We start from the raw sequence: 18,768 nt of genomic DNA on the forward strand, positions 1-18,768 counted from the left end.
CCGGAACCACAGCCAAATTACAGAAAAAACTCCAACGCATCCAAAATGCATCTGCCAGACTCATATTGGACATCCCTCGCCAAGCTCACATTACCGGCCACCTGAAAGACCTCCACTGGCTTCCCGTCAACAAGAGAATAACGTTCCGCCTCCTCACCCACGTTCACAAGGCCCTCTACAAACTAGGACCCGAATGCCTCAACACACGACGGTCCTTCTACACACCCTCCCGCCAACTAAGATCCTCCAACCAAGCGCTTGCGGCAGTTCCGCGCATCCACAGATCCACCATGGGAGGAAGATCCTTCTCCTACCTGGCGGCCAAGACCTGGAACTCTCTCCCCACCCACGTCCGCCTCACACAGAACCACATCTCCTTCAGAAAGGAACTTAAAACCTGGCTTTTCGATAAATAATGCACCCCCTCCCACAAGCGACTTGAGACCCTATGGGTGAGTAGTGCGCTATACAAATACCTGAACTTGAACTTGAAATACGGAACACACCTAATCCGTGCACTTATGAACTCTGATCTACGTGGGACTACCACCACGTGTAGTTTTCAATCAGTCCTACTTCGGTCACCACTCCGATTTACGGAGGGTACCACCACACCTGGAACCTCCCTAGACGCTGTTAGCACGTCTTCTTCTCCTTTTCTTACTTCACACGGACCAGACAGAGACGGGTTTGATTACCGATTTTGCACGCAATCAGACTGTACAGACACTTCACCCCCGACCTATAGGATTATAGGTAGTGTCTAAAGCCCCAAGGAGTCGCAGTGAGTTGTTCCCACGCGACGAAACACGTGTCAGCTGGTTGTGGAACCAATAAACTCAACAGAATTGCTATTGTCTTCATGAATGGCTCTATGCATTGAACTTTGTCTTTTTCATAACCACGATTGATACACCTTGTCTGTTGTGTGCGAGGGCAGTGCTGTTTCGTTACAAGCTGTCTGTGGGCACGATCTTAAAAGGCCAGGGGGAACTAGCAAATATAAAGCCTAACACAGGTGCAAAGATCCTTTATCACTGGTGCGCCTTAAAATCCTTCTCTGCAGCACAGCTCTATGACACTACTGGGTCCCAAGACGTAGGAGTGCATCAAGTCAATAGGTCTTGCTTTGGCAACCTGAAGTAGGATGCGAAAAAATAAAAAGCAGAAAAAAAAATGCCAACACCTAAAAGAGGCAGCTGTATATTTGTAATATTTTTTAAGTCAAGCACTTCATATAACTTTAATACAACGGGTGTATTTGGAACAGATAAAGAATATCTTTTTCGGTTTAATGCACATTAAATGAAAATATGATTCTTATCATAAAAAATGCTAATGGGTAGGAAATACTGTACCCTGAAGACATACAGCCAGATTCATCAAGCGAAATGCGCTCGCAAAAGGGCCAGATTCTGAGAATCTGGCCATTTGCGAGTGCAATTTTTGCATTTGGGATTCAACATTTGCGAGGATTAGCATTTAAGGAATCTCTATTAGAGATTCCTTAATTGCTATTAATAAAACATTTAAAAATTGCGAATTCGCAATTTAGGACCGCTAATTACCACGAAGTCAAACCTCGTGGTAAATAGCGAAAACTTAGAAAAATGCATTTAAATGCATTTTTCTAAGTTGCATGTTACACACACACATGTCCTTTCTACATGTGTGTGCACAACATCAGTGTAAATTCACATTTCAGGGGTGCTACAGGGTGTGACACCCCTGCACCCTTGAAATCGCATCCTTATTTGCGATTAGCAAATTGCTGATCGCAAATAAGGAATAACTCCCCATTCATTCCTATGGGCCTGTAGGCCCATAGGAATGCATGGGGAGTTATTCCTTATTTGCGATTAGCAATTTGCTAATCTCAAATAAGGAACATGTAGGAATCGCAATATTTTTTGCAATTCCTACATGAATCCCGTTTTGCAAGACCTTAATAGCGATTCCTTATGAATCGCTATTAAAGACTCGCAAAACGGGTCTTTGATGAATCTGGCAGATAGTCTACAGACACAAGGTTAACAACGAAAATAAAAAAAAGGCTAACAAATCGAATATTTTTTTTAAATAAATGCAGACCTTGCACTAAAGTCAACTTTTTAGGTGGATGTGTTTATGCGATCTGGGAAAATGCTACCACTAACAGCGCAAGAGAGCAAATGTCTCAAAAGGCTGAAATGGACTGACCCATTGCCCTATGCTTTATTCTGCTGTTCGTAAGAGGAAAATGTAAATAATACCTAAACAGGCTAATTGATGCACTAGGTTGACAGAAGGCCTCTCTCTCTATGCAAGTATAAATGCAAATATTGTTTATTCAAATAAATATTAACTACACAACTAATTAAAATGAAAATTCACATTATATTGTTTAAAAATTACTTGCAGATTCCATGAAAACACAGGAATATTGCAGCAGCTAGGAAAGAAGGGCACAAAGTGGTCACACATGGTAGAAATAGAAGCCAGTGGCATTTGTTATACAATTTGAGGTTTATTGTGCAATTTGATGCAGCAAGTGGCACCTTATATCACACGATGCATTGGAAGACCTCTAGAAGGCAAAGGCCTCTCAGGACTTACAACTTGCAGCAGCCTAAGTCAAAATGGCCACAGTGAACAAGGTATGAAATGGAAGACATGGGTATGGAGTGCGGACGTGGAGCAAGGCATGTCGATGGTATTCAATAATTAGCACAGAGCTGGGGTGTATCATCCTTAAAGCCATCCTACCAGTCCAACAGGATATTCTGCACAGCGTATGATGCCAAATCAGCTTAATGAAGCAAAGATGGCAGGGCAGCACCTGAAATAAGTCACGTGTTACACGTAGCCGTAACCTGCATCCTACCAGGATGCACCACGGCATCTCAAAGATAGCAGACCTAATAGTAGGGTAAAATGGCTTTTTCAGGAGTGACAGTTCACTTGAAAGAGCCAATACCAGATGTTATTATTACCTAACAGATTACTACAAGTTTTAATGTTCTTGTGAAGCTGAAAAGCAAAATATGCCCAGCAGAGAATCATGCCTATACATGTCCTGTCAAGCCTGTTTACAGCCTGCCTGTCCTACCACCAATTACTACCATGGAGCAACCACAGCATAGCAGCAAGTGGTCAATGACCCTCTGATCTCCCTTCCAGCCCAACGGCTCGAAATTAAAACCAAGGACAACGTAGTAAATGTTCAAAATCAAAGTCAATTGCGAGAAATATTGTTGAAATTAAAGTTGATAGCAAGAATGGGAAAAAACCCTAGTATTTTAGTTGCTAAGAAACGGGCAAACCTCAAAACGAAAAGAAAGAAAAACTATAAGCGAGCAACATCAAATTCTACCCTCACCCCCAAACCATCCCCAAAAACCTACTTAGAATCTTTAAATCGCTGAAAACAAACTCAACACGCAAAACAATAATGATTTTTACTCCTTAGATCATGACTTTGGAGTAACTAACTGGACGCCTTTATTGGTTTGGTAGATTTATAAATAAAACCCTTCAACTGCCTCACCCTCCAGCCGCGTAGGCAGTCAGGGGGCCTGTGGTACCTTTGCAGGAGCACAGCCCTGCCAAGTGTCACGCAACAGGCGTGACGCCAAGACCTTGCAGTGCTGGTGTACGCATTACCGCAGTAAATGCATTCGTCACGCATAGTTAGGGACTCTGGACCACCCCCAGGCATGCTGTAATGAGCTGCAACAGCGAGCTGACTGTGCTATAGAAAACGTGCCTGTATCTGACTGTGAATAGATGGAGTACCGGAGCGCATCCAAGCGAGGCTCTTTTTTGCAGCTTGTTGTCGTTGTGTTTTCAAGGCGCGCTGTCCTGTGTGTGATTGCTGCATGCAGCGTAGTGGCCTCCTAGGAGGGGGGCGGCTGGTCTCTGGCCGCCGGCGGTATGCTGGGGTCTCCTTCCTGAAATTCGTGCCTTTGAGCATGTAAAAAAAGAATTTGGGAACAAATTGAGCATATTCGACCTTTGACCCCAGGCCCGGACTGGCCGTTGCGGGCACCAGGCAATCCCCCGGTGCGCCGCAAGGGTGGGGGCCGGTTTTGGGCCCTGGGGGCCGTTTTTGTTACAGGACCGTTTTGCAGCATAGCTGCAAAATCGTCCCTGTAACAAAAACGGCCGAAAACCGGCCCCGCCATAGAGCTCGGTCGCACCCCCAGGAGGCCGGCCGAGCCCTTTGCCTGGGCCAGTTTTGGTTCTCAGTCCGGCCCTGTTTGACCCTCATTCATTCTTATTCTGTCTCGCCTGGTTATGTAGCACCCTGAGCAGCTGAATTAGCAGTTACATATTACGAAACATCAGATGCCTCCTGGAAAAATCGAGTTGTATTCTGTGCATTGGCAGGAGTCACCTTTATACAACAGCAAATGGTGAATAATTATGCATGGGGCATTGTTTCATTTTTCTTTTTCCTTTTGTTTTCAACAAAAGGGTGCATTTAAACATTTGTGTCTAACGCACAACCAAAGACTTTTCATCATTTATATTTTGAATTGATATTGTGAGCGTTCTGCATCATCAGGTTTAAGGTTATAATTTATTGTTAATTTAGGCACAAATCGCTGCATTTTGGGCTTCCTACAATTGTTGTGATTATCACTTTTCCTTCGCATTGTGCTTGGTCCCATTTTCACGTAGTAAACTAACGGCCAGATTCATCAATGTCCCGTTTTGAGAGTCCTTAATAGCGATTATTAAGGAATCGCTATTAAAGACTCGCAAAACGGGATTCATGTAGAAATCGCAAAAAAAATGGCGATTCCTACAGCTTCCTTATTTGCGATTAGCAATTTGCTAATCGCAAATAAGGATGCGATTTCAAGGGGGCCAGGGGTGTCCAAAGGACACCCTGTAGCACCCCTGAAATGAAAATGTAGACTGATGTTGCACACACACATGTCCAAAGGACATGTGTGTGTGTGTAACATACAACTTAGAAAAATGCACTATAGGGCATTTTTCTAAGTTTTCGCTATTTACCACGAAGTCAGACTTCGCGGTAAATAGCGGCCAAAAATTGCGAATTCGCAATTCTGAAATGGTTCATGAATTGCATTTAAGGAATCTCAAATAGAGATTCCTTAAATGCAATTCCTCGCAATATAGCGATTTCGCATTTTGCGATTTTTGCATTTGGGATGATGAATCCCAAATGCAAAAATTGCGCTCGCAAAGGGCCAGATTCTCAGAATCTGGCCCTTTGCAAGCTGAATTTCCCTTGATGAATCTGGCTGATAGTGAATGAGCAGAGTATAACTGCAGAGAGTCACGTATTTCTTTTATTTCTTGGCTCAGCTTGCAGTTATGTGTTTCTAGATTAACTCCGCCGCATGTTTAAAATGATTGTTTCCACCTGTGTTGTTTATTAGAAGTTTGCTGACTATCACTTTGTTTGGGGGATAACTTTGTTTGTATTAGGGATGGTAAAATGGGCCGCTAAGTTGCCCACATTGTCCTGAATATGCTGATTTCCACACTGGCTCTTCTCTCTACACATATCGTAAGTCAAGTCAAGTCAAGTCAATAAATTTGTATAGCGCGCTACATACCCAGAGGGTCTCAAGGCGCTCGAAGAGGGTGGGGAGTTACTTGTCAAATATCCACGTTTTAAGTTGCTTTCTGAATGCTAGGTGGTTCTGAGTAAGGCGAAGATGAGTGGGAAGTGAGTTCCAGGTTTTAGCTGCCAGGTAGGAGAAGGATCTACCTCCCATGGTGGTTTTGTTGATGCGAGGTACAGTGGCAAGGGCTTGGTTGGAGGATCGTAGCTGGCGGGAGGGGGTGTAGAAGGACAGTCGTGTGTTGAGGCATTCGGGTCCGATTTCGTAGAGTGCTTTGTGTGCGTGGGTTAGGAGCCGGAAAGTAATCCTCTTATTGACGGGGAGCCAGTGGAGGTTTTTCAGGTGGCCAGAGATGTGTTCTTTACGCGGTATGTCTAATATGAGCCTGGCTGAAGCGTTCTGGATGCGTTGGAGTTTTTTCTGGATTTTTGCGGTGGTACCGGCGTAGAGGGTGTTTCCGTAGTCTAGTCGGCTCGTGACCAGAGCGTGAGTGACTGTTTTTCTAGTTTCGGTGGGGATCCAGCGAAATGTTTTCTTGAGCATGCGAAGAATGTTGAAGCAAGATGAAGAAACGGCGTTGACTACTCTGTTCATCGAGAGTGAGGAGTCCAGGATGACGCCCAGGTTGCGTGCGTGGTCAGTCGGGATAGGTGCTTTTCCAAGGGCCTCTGGCCACCAAGAGTCATCCCAGGCGGAGGGGGAGGTGCCTAGGATGAGGACTTCTGTTTTGTCTGAGTTCAGTTTTAGGCGGCTGTGCTTCATCCATTCGGCTACTTCTTTCATTCCTTCATGCAGGTTGGTTTTGGCTATGTTTGGGTCTTTGGTGAGTGAGAGGATCAGTTGAGTGTCATCAGCATAGGAGATGATGTTGAGGTTGTGTTGGCGAGCGATGGTCGCGAGGGGGCTCATGTAGACGTTGAAGAGGGTGGGGCTGAGTGAGGACCCTTGGGGTACGCCGCAGATGACTTCAGTGGCCTCTGACTTGAATGGTGGGAGGCGGACTCTCTGGGTTCTTCCGGTGAGGAATGATGTGATCCATTCCAGTGCTTTTCCATGGATTCCGACGTTTCTGAGGCGTTGTAAAAGGGTGCTATGACAGACCGTGTCGAAGGCTGCGGAGAGGTCGAGGAGGATGAGGGCGACTGTGTCTCCATTGTCCAGTAGAGTTCGAATGTCGTCTGTTGCTGCGATGAGGGCGGTTTCAGTGCTGTGCTTGGCTCGGAAGCCGGATTGTGAGGAGTCGAGGGATTTATTGGTTTCGAGGAATGCGGCGAGCTGGTTGTTGACCGCTTTCTCGATGACTTTGGCCGGGATTGGAAGGAGTGATATAGGGCGGTAGTTTTTGAGTTCAGTGGGGTCAGCTGTGGGTTTCTCTACAGGAGGGCGCTGAGTTCGGCATGTTTCCAGCTTTCCGGGAAGGTTGCGGAGTTGAGGGAGCAGTTGATGACGTCTTGGAGGTGCGGTGCTATAATGGAGTCTGCTTTGTTAAAGATGTGGTGAGGGCATGGGTCTGTGGGGGATCCTGAGTGGATAGAGTTCATCAGACGGATGGTGTCCTCAGTGGAGAGTGGCTTCCAGTCCTTGAGGATGTTCAGGGGGGGTGGGGGTCCTGCAGGGGGTTGGGTGGGTTGGTCTTCGGGTCGGTTGTCGAAGCTGTTGTGGATGTCTGCAATTTTGTTGTGGAAGAATGAGGCTAGGGAGTCGCAGAGGGCTTGAGAGGGGGTGATGTCGTTGGAGTTGGCCGAGGGGTTGGTAAATTCCTTGACGATGTTGAATAATTCAGATCTCACCGTACTGCTTACAGAGTTTTAAAATCAGACCTTTCTCCCACTGTGGTTTTTGCAATCTCAAAATTTTTAACGTCACTTTGGTTCATCCGCACCCGAGCTATGAAAAGACTGGTATAATGGGCCCCCACTAAATTGTTTTGTATCTAATGTTTTCATGTACTCAAATTTTATTATCTTAACTACTGGATCAAACTGTTTAATAACTTTTTAATTGTACATATTGTAATGTATCTTTTATGATCAGTGATCGAAATAAAGATTTTTGATATGAAATGAATAATTCCTTGCTGTTGTGGGCGTTGTTATCTAGTCGGTCCTTGAAAGCGGCTTTCTTGGCAGTCCGGATCAGTTGGTGGTGTATGCGGGTGGCGTTTTTGAAGGCGTCTTTGGTGCTGATGGTTGGGTCTTTTTTCCAGGCCTTCTCAAGGGAGCGGCAGAGTTTCTTGGATTTCTTAAGATCATCGTTGAACCAGGAGGCCTTCTTGCTGCCTAGTTTGATTTGTCGTTTTTTCAGTGGTGCTAAGATGTCGGCGCTGTTGGATAACCATTGGGTGAGGTTGGTGGCTGCTAGGTCTGGGTTTGAGGAGTGGGCTGGGGGGTTTTGAAGAAGCGATGAGGAGATCTGGTCGATGGTGATTTTGTTCCAGTTTCTTTGCAGAGTGGGTTGGGGGTGGTTGTTGGAAGTGGGTTTGTTGTAGGTGAAGTGAACGCAGCTGTGGTCAGTCCAAAGGAGAGGTGTGGTGTGGCTGAAGGAGACATGTTTGCTGGAGGTGAAGATAGGGTCGAGTGTGTGACCTGCGATGTGGGTGGAGGTGGTGACAAGTTGTTTAAGTCCGAGGTTGGCGAGGTTGTCCAAAAGGGTGGTGGTGTTGCGGTCGTTGTTCTTTTCAAGGTGAAAGTTGAGGTCTCCCAAAAGGATGTAATCCTGGGAGGGGAGCGCGTGTGGAGTGATGAAGACCGTGATATCTTCGCTAAACTGTGCGCGGGGTCCTGGTGGCCTGTAGAGGAGGGTGCCTCTGAGTGTGGTTTTGGGGTCGATGTGGATCTGGAAGTGAAGGTGTTCAGAGTTGGCGAGATTGACGTCTGAGCTGGTTGAAATGCGGATGGATTTCTTATGGACGATAGCGATACCTCCTCCTGTGTGGCCGGTACGGTCCTTGCGTATGATCTTATAGTCTTCCGGGATGGCAATCGTGATGTCAGGGGCTGATGTGGCGTTCATCCATGTTTCTGTTAGGAAGGCGACGTCCGGAGAGATGGTGTCTAGTAGATTCCAGAGGTCGATGGCGTGCCTGTGGACCGATCGGGTGTTGAGCAGGATGCATTGTAGATGGTTGGGGTCGGATATCTGTTGTGTGATCGTAGACGAGATGTTCTTGGTGCCGCCGAACTTGCAGGAGTTGCAGGAAAAGGGTCCATGGGTGTGTCCAGGAGCGGCTTGGACGCAGTTGGGGGAACGGCCGGGGTTAAGGGCTAGGAGGGTGGTGGCAGCGTAAGTAATGCGGGTGGGGTGGGCATTACGAGGACCAGGGGGCTGGCTCTGAGCGCGGTCCAGGCGCGGACGGGCGCAGACGGGCTTACCTTTGGCGCACCTTCGGCGCGACTGGGGCGCGGTCGCTGCGCGTGGACGCTGCACGTTAGGTCATTGGTCATAAATGGATGGTGGAGGGGGTGGAGCGTGGGAGGGGCAGCAGCTGGGAGGCGGTGGCGGGAGGAGGGGCGGACCAGGGGCAAACAACAACACAAAATGGAGGGTCAAAGGCGAGCACAGCCAGGGGCAGCAAATGCACAGCGTGTTTAAGGGAAAAGAGCCTTACACGCACAAACCAGCTGTAAAGTATCCCAAATCAGAGTAATTGCCTCAGCGATGTCGCGCTACTCTTTAAATAAATAAAGCAACAGTGCAGCACAAATAAATAAATAAAGTTGACAGAGCGAGCGAGCAGCGCTATTAATTAAATGAATGAATGAGTAAATGCAGCGCTAGGAGCTGAGATGCAGTAGATCAAACTATACCAGCGTGCAGGTCTGGAGCGAGAGGGAGCAACCGGACTGAAGGAGGGTTCAGGCGGTCACAGAGAGCTCGGGAGCGAGGAAGGATATTAATCGTGGGTGGGAGGGGCAGCAGCTGGGAGGCGGTGGCGGGAGGAGGGGCGGACCAGGGGCAAACAACAACACAAAATGGAGGGTCAAAGGCGAGCACAGCCAGGGGCAGCAAATGCACAGCGTGTTTAAGGGAAAAGAGCCTTACACGCACAAACCAGCTGTAAAGTATCTCAAATCAGAGTAATTGCCTCAGCGATGTCGCGCTACTCTTTAAATAAATAAAGCGACAGTGCAGCACAATTAAATAAATAAAGTTGACAGTGCAGCGCTGTAGAGCGAGCGAGCAGCGCTATTAATTAAATGAATGAATGAGTAAATGCAGCGCTAGGAGCTGAGATGCAGTAGATCAAACTATACCAGCGTGCAGGTCTGGAGCGAGAGGGAGCAACCGGACTGAAGGAGGGTCCAGGCGGTCACCATTTGTCGAGCATTTGCTTCAGTTTGGCTTATTTATAGTTTTCATGGATGCTTTTACTCAGGCCACCACTCAACTCAGCACGGGCGAGATGATTAGCAGAGCAGTTCGCCGTCGCTTTTTGCACCCTCAGTTAGTGAAATTTACTTCAATTACTTCTTAGAGTTTCTTGTTGCTCAAACAGGTGTAATTTCTGATATTTATATGTTTCATAGCTTGATTTTTGCTCGCGAAAAAGTGTCACTCATATTCGTTGAAATGTCACTCACAATTAGAATGAAACTATTAAAATGTCACACATGGCAATCTGAAACCTTGGCAGCTATGGGAGCTCCACAAGCAGGAACCCCTCTTCACACATCCGGGTGTGCGCCAACAGTACAGGGCGCTCTCTGGGCCTCGAAGGCAGCCGTCTGTCTCTGTAAACACTTCCATGGCGGGCTCTGGGAACTTCCCAGGCAGCCTAGCCAGCAAGGGATGTTTCCCAGCTTCCCGAGAAAGGGATTTTTTCGTGATGAAATAACCACGTTTATGTTTTAGTGTTTAAGATAAAGTGGGAAAAAAAGGTAAACTTTCTTCATGCGGGTAGGAATCTATGGAAAAAACAAGCATTTGCAATGCAATGGGTCTCGCATTAGGAAAGTTTGAGCTATTGGTATTGTAAATGGGAAAGTTTTTATTTATGTTTTTTTTTTTTTTAAATAGCTAAATTAATAGCTTTGTCATTTACAATGCCAATAGTTATAACTTTCGCAAATGTGATACCTATAGCATTTGTAATGCAATATGTTTTGTATTTACATGACTTAGATGGCATCCCAGAAGCGCAACGGAAGCATCTAAAAAAGGAAACATTTGAAAAATAAAGGAACAAGCTTCTTGGTAAAGCACAGAGAGTAAGCTTTATAAGTAGCATCAGTGGATGTAGTGGAATAGAAAAAGTGAAGATTGGTGAGAATTCCCCAAGTGAAGGCCCCACATGGAGTTACAGATTACATTGCTCGACTCCACCAAGTCCACGTAACGCCGCCGGCCTGCGACCAGGAAGTCAAGCAGGCCGGGCGGGACAACCGGAAACAGGAAGTAGGAGGGCGGGAGCCTACCCCGCCTCCCACGGAAGAGCCGCGATTGTTTGGAGCACCGGAGCAGGCAGGAGCCTACCCTGCGCCCCGGTGCCGAAGAAGGGAGGAAGAGTCCTGCTGCCGGTGAGTGGGGCTTCGCCTTCTTGCTGGGCTGCGAGGGCGGGGGACATGTGTGTGTGTGAGCGTGCGTGCGTGCGTGTGTGTATGTGTCTTGGAGGCTGTGTGTATGCGTGTGTGTGTGTGTGACTGTGGGGGGGGGGTTGCCTGTCTGGGTGCCTGCGTGTCTGTGTAAGTGCGTGTGCGCGCGTGTGTGTGTCTGTGTGCATGCATGCGCGTTAGGCTGGGAGTATGGGAGGGAAGTGCGCGGCGCAGGACGGAACGTGCGCGTTCGCGCACACGAATCCAGGAGGAAAAGCTCGTACACCCTCTTGTCCTCCTCCCCCAGACCGATAACTATACGTCTCCAGCTGGACACATGCATCCTTTGAATGCATTACCAGCGAGACCCAACAAGGAAGAAAACAACGGGAAAAAGCAACATCGTAGAACTTCACCATTTAGTAAATGTAGACAAAAATATTATCAATTAGATGCCATACATAGGAGACAACAGAGATGGAATGACAAGAATTTGCTGTTTTCTGTAGCTACGTGTAGTAAAAAAAGTACATTTGAGACAGCGTGAGAGAGCTCGACTTTCAGACCAATCAGTAACATATCTCTGCAACCGGAGCCGCAAGATGGGGAACTCCCCGTTTACTCACCAGCAGGTGATCTACACGTGCATGAAGTGTGGGCCTCCACCCTTACTACCCCACTGCCCTTGGATAAGGATAGCATGGACCGGCTATGTGGAGGGCGCCATCCTGGGCAGAGGTCAAAGTGCATCCATCGCTAAAGGCACTAGGACCAGAAGGGTGGGAGACGGAGTGGGGCAGCGGTGAAGCTTGATGGTATATTTCAGAAGTGTCCGAGCCCACCAGGAGCACTGGAGAAAAAGAAAAGTTTAAAGAGGCTCAAGCAGGATTGTACTAATAAAGAATAGGCTACATGTAGAAAGAAAGGCAACTTTACTATGAAAACAGATGTAAAAAGGATTAAAACATTAAAGTAGAGTATTAGTTCTTGGTCACTTGGCCTCCTTTTTAGGTGTCGCTTAGAGTAGCGTTTGCGCGATCTCTTCGAGACATGCAGTATTCAGTATATGTGTATTAAGCTCTGCCCATCTTTACAATTGGCTTCTCTTCCTGCCCTCTGTTCATGATGGCTTTGCCAACAAGCCTTGTAGTCCCTCCTTAGTACCTCATTGCCTCTCATTAAAACCTCCCATGAGGACTGGCTCTCTTACTTTGGTGTTACACAGTATGTTGTATTTACTGTCTGTGGGCACTATTTTCTCAAATGGCTTTCTCTTATCACAAGCACATCATCTGACAGACGCTCCTTCCCTCTCCTCGGCTCCCTCCTCCACCCTCCTGCTTCTTTAATCAATGCTGTCTGCTGCGAGTTTTACATTGACACCCCCACCCAGCTTTACTTAGCACCAACAACCATCCCTCCCTCCTGTTGCTTGTTTAAATTGCCCTGCAGAAATCAGAGTTGTACACAGAGGTTTTAGTAATGCTTGATGGCAGAGAAAGATTACATTTGTTAAAAACACTTTTTTTGGCAAACCCACATTAAAATGTAGTTTTCCCCACAATCACCTTGCCTTTCTCAAAAACAAGAGTTTTGCAGCCACACAGATTCATATGTTAAAAACTACTTCCACAAAGGTGAAGTGTGGCACTTTTCACAGAGCTATATTATTTATGAAGTGCCCTCTCTCCTCCTATGTCTGCAGAGACAGTGCAGCAATGCATTAAAGACACATTGCGTCCAAAGCACGCTGTCTCTACGTAAATAGTAGGAGGGAGGCACTTTATAAATAATCTTTTTATGCTTATTATAATAATAATAAGTAAGCTTATAAAGCGCATGGTTACACTGACTAGTGTGTCCCTGCGCTGCAGCCCATTCACCCAGTCAGTTGCAGTTACCTGAGATAGCTTAAGAAATAAACTTATGGCTGCAGCCCTTTCGCCCAGTCTGTTGCAGTAACCTGAGATAGCTTAAGAAATGAACTTATGAGTGAAAGAGCCAGGTCTTTAGTTTTTTTCAAACTAGCCTTTCCAATGGTTCTAACCGGAGAGCGAGAGGGAGGACATTCCAGTGTTTAGCGGCCAGATAGCGGAAAGACGGCGCCCCATTCTCACTCTTGATTACTGAGATCTTTACCGGTCCCGTCCCCAGGGACCTCAGGGCCCGGGTAGGAGTGTAGGGGGAGATTAGACTCTGTAGATAGCGAGGTCAGTTTCCCCGCAGAATGCGGCGACTGACACATAGGGCTTTAAAAAGAATTCTCTCCTTCACCGGGATCCAGCGAGGGCATTACTGGAGGGAGCTTTCCTGGGTAGCATCAGAACAAGGCGAGCCGCCGCGTTCTGAATGCAATGGAGTCTCTGCACACACTTACCGCTAGCTCCTAGATATCAAGCATTCCTGTAGTCCAAGAGGTAAGTTACCAACGTATGGACTAGAATTTTCCTGGCTGCCACAGGGAGCACATCTAAGATCTTCTGAAGGCATTTCATTATTCCGAAGCACTTCCTGGCCACAATTCTGGTGTGGTAACCAAAGGAGAGCTTAGAATCCAGCCACATCCCCATGTTCTTAACCTGGTTACTGGGGGAGGGGGTGGGGCCCAGGGTCTGCGGCCACCACAACGAGGACCATATTGAGGGGGCCTTACCCACGATTAGAACCTCCGTCTTGCTGCCATTTAACTTTAAACAGTCACTTGACATCAAGGCTGCCAGCTCCTGTAGATAGGTGGAGAAATTGGTGGCTGCCTCTTTATGAGATTCAGATAGTGATACCAACAATTGTGTGTCGTCCGCATATGACACAACACTAATGACGTATTTCACAATAATGTCTGCCAGAGGGGCCATATATAGATTAAAAAGAGTGGGGCTTAGTATGGAGCCCTGGGGAACCCCTTGAGCCAGCACAATGCTTTTAGAAAAATACAGTTGTTGGGACACCTGAAAACTTCGATCCTGTAAGAAGGATACCAGCCACACCAAGGCCAGTCTATCCAGCCCTCCTATCTTGAGGCGCTGTAGGAGCAGTGGGTGGGCAACAGTGTTGAATGCGGCGCTGAGGTCCAACAGGACCAAAGCCACCGTCTGACCTTCGTCTACGTGTCTGCGAATGGTTTTAGTTGACAGAAGCAGTGCTGACTCAGTAGAGTACGCTGCCCGAAAACCTGATTGTGTGGGGTGCACTAAGCTGTGCTGGTTAGTGTGAGTTGTCAGTTGAGTATCAACCACTTTTTGGCTATTTTAGCAAAATATGGCAAGAGTGAGACCGGCCGAAGTGTTCTCCAACTGTTTCTCACTCACACCCGGCTTTTTCTTAATGGAAATGACACCGCTTCTTTCCACCTTTTTGGCACAACACCTGATTCAAAAGAAAGTTAGAGGAGATGCCTAATATATGATCCTAGGATCTCCATGCTTATATGAGCAGTAACAGCCCATTGCATCTTTCCTTTACTGTCACTGAATGCAGTTTTCTGGCTTTAATACAAGTGTTTTTGTTTAGCACACATTTCAGTTGCTAGTACATAAAGCTTTAGAAAATGAAAATGTCACTGCTCTGTGAAAGCAAGTCTTTTGTTTTTCTTAAGTAGAGTTTATTGCTAAGTGTTCACGCTTTTTTATGGGTGCTCCAGGCAAGAGGCAGCCCTGATAATATAAGGATCAGCAAACAAAGGCTACATCTGGTTTCAAGAAACAAGTGCAGCTTTCCTGTTTCTATAATATGATACATGTTCCTTGATTTATGAATTGAAGCTGCTGCTTTGTGTATGATGTATTGAAGAATAAAAAAGACAGAGAAGACTCTTTAACTACGTGGGATTGCGACCAATTCTTGTGTCCTGTATTACTTAATGTTATTGTCCAAATGTGATTATCAGATTGCAGCCTTGTGATATTGACTTGTGAGGATGGTGCACACATGACACAGCCATTTTTTCATGATACTTACTTGTTGAGAAAAAATTCTTTTTTCCCAACTCATCTGTCACCCTTGGTAGTGAGTGACGTTGGCTGTTGTTGCACTCCGCTAGTTTGATGATACTAGTCTAATAATTGTTGTCCTCTATTTTCCTTGTGAATTACACATATACTTGTGATTGTGCGGATATCCCTCCTATGAGGGACACCACTACCTTGCTTGTTGTTTCTTTCACAGTATGGAATTTGTCGAAATCATCCATTTCTTTTTATATCTATTTTTTAACAAACATTTACGGGATAATCCCAACACTACTAGCCTAGCATAAAACGAGTTGTTCTTTTTTTCTCACAAAAATGCAACGCTATCCACACAGTTCCATGCCACACAATTCAACTCAACACATTTCCAATGCACACCACATAATTCAACACCAAACCACATTATTCCACTCCCAAAGACCATTCCACTACAAATCAACAACACAATTACACAACACACCACATATATACAGTCCACACCACACAAATCCAATCCACACCACATAATGCCACAAAAACAGCACACCACTTATACTCCCCTACATACCACTTGACAAAACAAAATACCATTCCACATAATTACACTCCATAACACAGAATCCCACTCCAAATGATTCCAGTACACTAAATACCACGTAATTACTATCCGCATAATTCCACAATACACCATGCCACATAATACCACTACACATCCTATCCACACCACACAATTCCACGCAACACAATACCACAACTAATCCCATACAACCCACATCATTCAACTACACACCACATACATACACTCGATAATACATAGGTAAAAGACATTATCATTTACAATGCCAATAGTTCCAACTCAAACTAATGGGAGACTGATTGCTTTTTTAATTAAGAAATATCCCAGCAGTAGCATTAGTAAAGGTGCAGTACCTTATATGGCTAACAGAGGTCCCTTTACAACTCCACAAAGACACTCAGTAACAGCCTGTCGTACTGGACCCCTTTCTTGTTTCGTGAATTTTCTTTTATTACGTATGCTACTACTGGGATATTGATAAACAACATAAAATCTAACAAACGTTATCATTTGCAACGCGAATAGCTGAAACTTTCACTAAGGCGAGACCTATTGCATTCCAAATGCTTGTTCCAGTTAAGGCACAGTTTGCTGCATTTCATTGCCACCACCACTGCCCTGAGCCTACCTTCTCTTATTTGTACATTGAAAACCGTGCATCCAAAAGCTATTCATCGTTCTGTCAACTTGCCATTGCTTTCCTACCACCCATCCTACAATAATTATAGTCAGATAGCTGGTAATTAAAGCACTTGCCACCAAACTGTCAAAGGACGTTAGTCCTTCCAGTCGTTGCAGGAGTTGCATTAACGTTAATGTGTTTTGTTATCACGCATTGACCAAAGGTTTGGAGTAACATATTTCGGAATTATCAAAACTGGTTGTATTTTCATATTTCAAGAAGATCTGTGTCACATGCTTAGTTATTGATAAACAAGAAAACCACCACTGGGTCTGGGCTCCCAACGGCACAGCTTGCCACAAGCTTCTAATGAACAAAAATAGGTGCCAATGCCGCTAGTTCATGAGTACGACAACTATTTAGTCAAAACATACGGTTTAGACAATATGTTTATTGGTTTTAATTCCAATTCTTTTATTCCTTTTTGATTTCAATTTACCACTTCTATTTGAATGAATGAATTTTCAAATTATTATACAAATATTAAAACCTAGTGTACACAACAAAGAATGATATACATTATATCATAGACCACAACTTTCTTATTTACAAAAAATGCATATTATTGAACATTCAATCCACATGCATTCGTCAATCATCCCAATACAAACAACAAAAAAAGAAACATCAATGATTCGATAAATGTCAAGACTTTATGTTACAAGCCAAAATCAAAAATTAGGAATTGATAAAAAAATTGTACATACACATCTTTGTTGCAAAACAAATATTGGCTTTTGTGTTGTGAATATTGTAATTCCAGCATTTATCGAATTATTGATGTTTTGTTTTTTTGTTGTTTGTATTGGGATGATTGACGAATGAATGTGGATTGAATGTTCAATAGTATGCATTTTTTGTAAATAAGAAAGTTGTGGTCTTTGATATAATGTATATCATTCTTTGTTGTGTACACTAGGTTTTAATATTTGTATAATAATTTGAAAATTCATTCAAATAGAAGTGGTAAATTGAAATCAAAAAGAAATAAAAGAATTGGAATTAAAACCAATAAACATATTGTCTAAACCGTATGTTTTGACTAAATAGTTGTCGTACTCATGAACTAGCGGCATTGGCACCGAGTTATTGATAAAAACACAAAATAAATCCTGAAGAAGTAATTCTACACACAGCTAATTAGTTGGAGGATTGGTAAATAGTATACCCAATCCTGAATACCAATTTAAGGATGGTAATGTTTAATCCCGGTTATGAATCAAATAGCAAACTGTAGTAAGCGTACTTCATCTCCTAGTATGACAATTATATACATTTAACAACAAGATGTCTTTTTTGGGTCAAATACAACAGCACCTCCCTGCTGTTCCAAATGGTCAAAGATTACAGTTCAAGTCGTGACTTTAAACAGAGTGGATGACTACTCTACAGAGTACAAAAGTTCCTAAAACCTACTTGGAGTTCTTTCATTATATAGGGTTTAAAAGACCATTAATCAGCACTTGTATAACTTCTGTTAAAGACCCCAGAGTAAAACCTCTTAGAAGGAAGGGATGCAAAACAAGATAAAAGTGATACAAGACTACAGCAATAAGCTAAAACGATAAATCAGAGACACGCCACCAGTGGCACCATGATGTGAATCCACCACTTACCAGACCCACATTCTAACCCAACTGTGCTATCAACACACACTCAAGAAAAAACGAAAATGCCTCCTCCATCCTTATTCAGAACTTGCTTCGAAAGTCAAACTACAATTTATTTAGTTTGAAGGTATTTTTATTTATACCAACCAATTTTATGTTTTTGGATAGTTTTTAAAGATTCATAAATGCAAAAAAAGACCACTGTACATTGATCTATTTACAACACTATACATTATCATTGGAAATATACATGTAACAAAAAAACAAATCAAAAATCAATTAATCAATATCAATCATTCATCCCGAGCAAAAACAATGTTAAACAAAACAACACATTATGTACAGTTCAAATGTCAAATTGAATAGACAAAGTGAAACAATGAGGAGTTCAATTAATGAAAACAATATATCTAAACATCAGGTATTATTCATTGATACTGTGATAAATTATTTACTCCTCCCCGTTTGCCGACGCGTTTCGATCCCGGGGAACTAGTTCCCGGAATCTCATCAGGGCTTTGTCATTATCTACATGGAATGTAAAAAACAATAAAGTTTTATTTACAAAAAAATCGGGGTACCTCTCAATTTAAGTTGCACTGATTGACTATATCTGCCAATGTGCAGACAACCTACCATAGTATGGACAGAAGAGGGTTGTAAGTAAGCTTCCTTTATTTACAAAACTGGCATGGATATCTTCTGTAAGAATTCAGTCTTTCATTTGGATCGTGCAGTCCTGCTCCGATCTATTCTGCCACACACCAACCTACCCAAGAAATTACAGGGGCCAACGTTATTCACCTATTTAAAATGGGACGACAATTAAAGAGAAAGCA

At 44.4% G+C, this 18,768-nt stretch overlaps 1 protein-coding gene across 4 annotated transcripts in view; it reads right to left on the minus strand.

Moving 5' to 3' along the window:
- TRAF6 (TNF receptor associated factor 6) overlaps positions 1 to 18,768 on the minus strand; it is a 166,958-nt gene that overhangs the window by 100,121 nt on the left and 48,069 nt on the right. For 2 of the 4 annotated variants that reach the window (XM_078684333.1, XM_078684334.1), the window contains exon 2: positions 11,740 to 11,963. The exons of the other annotated variants lie outside the window; for them this stretch is intronic. The gene's annotated coding sequence lies outside the window, so the exon portion shown is untranslated. The remainder of the gene's footprint in view (positions 1 to 11,739; positions 11,964 to 18,768) is intronic. 4 annotated transcript variants of the gene reach the window in all.

The sequence above is a fragment of the Lissotriton helveticus genome, chromosome 3_2, assembly GCF_964261635.1.
Source record: "Lissotriton helveticus chromosome 3_2, aLisHel1.1, whole genome shotgun sequence".
Lineage (NCBI taxonomy): Eukaryota > Metazoa > Chordata > Amphibia > Caudata > Salamandridae > Lissotriton > Lissotriton helveticus.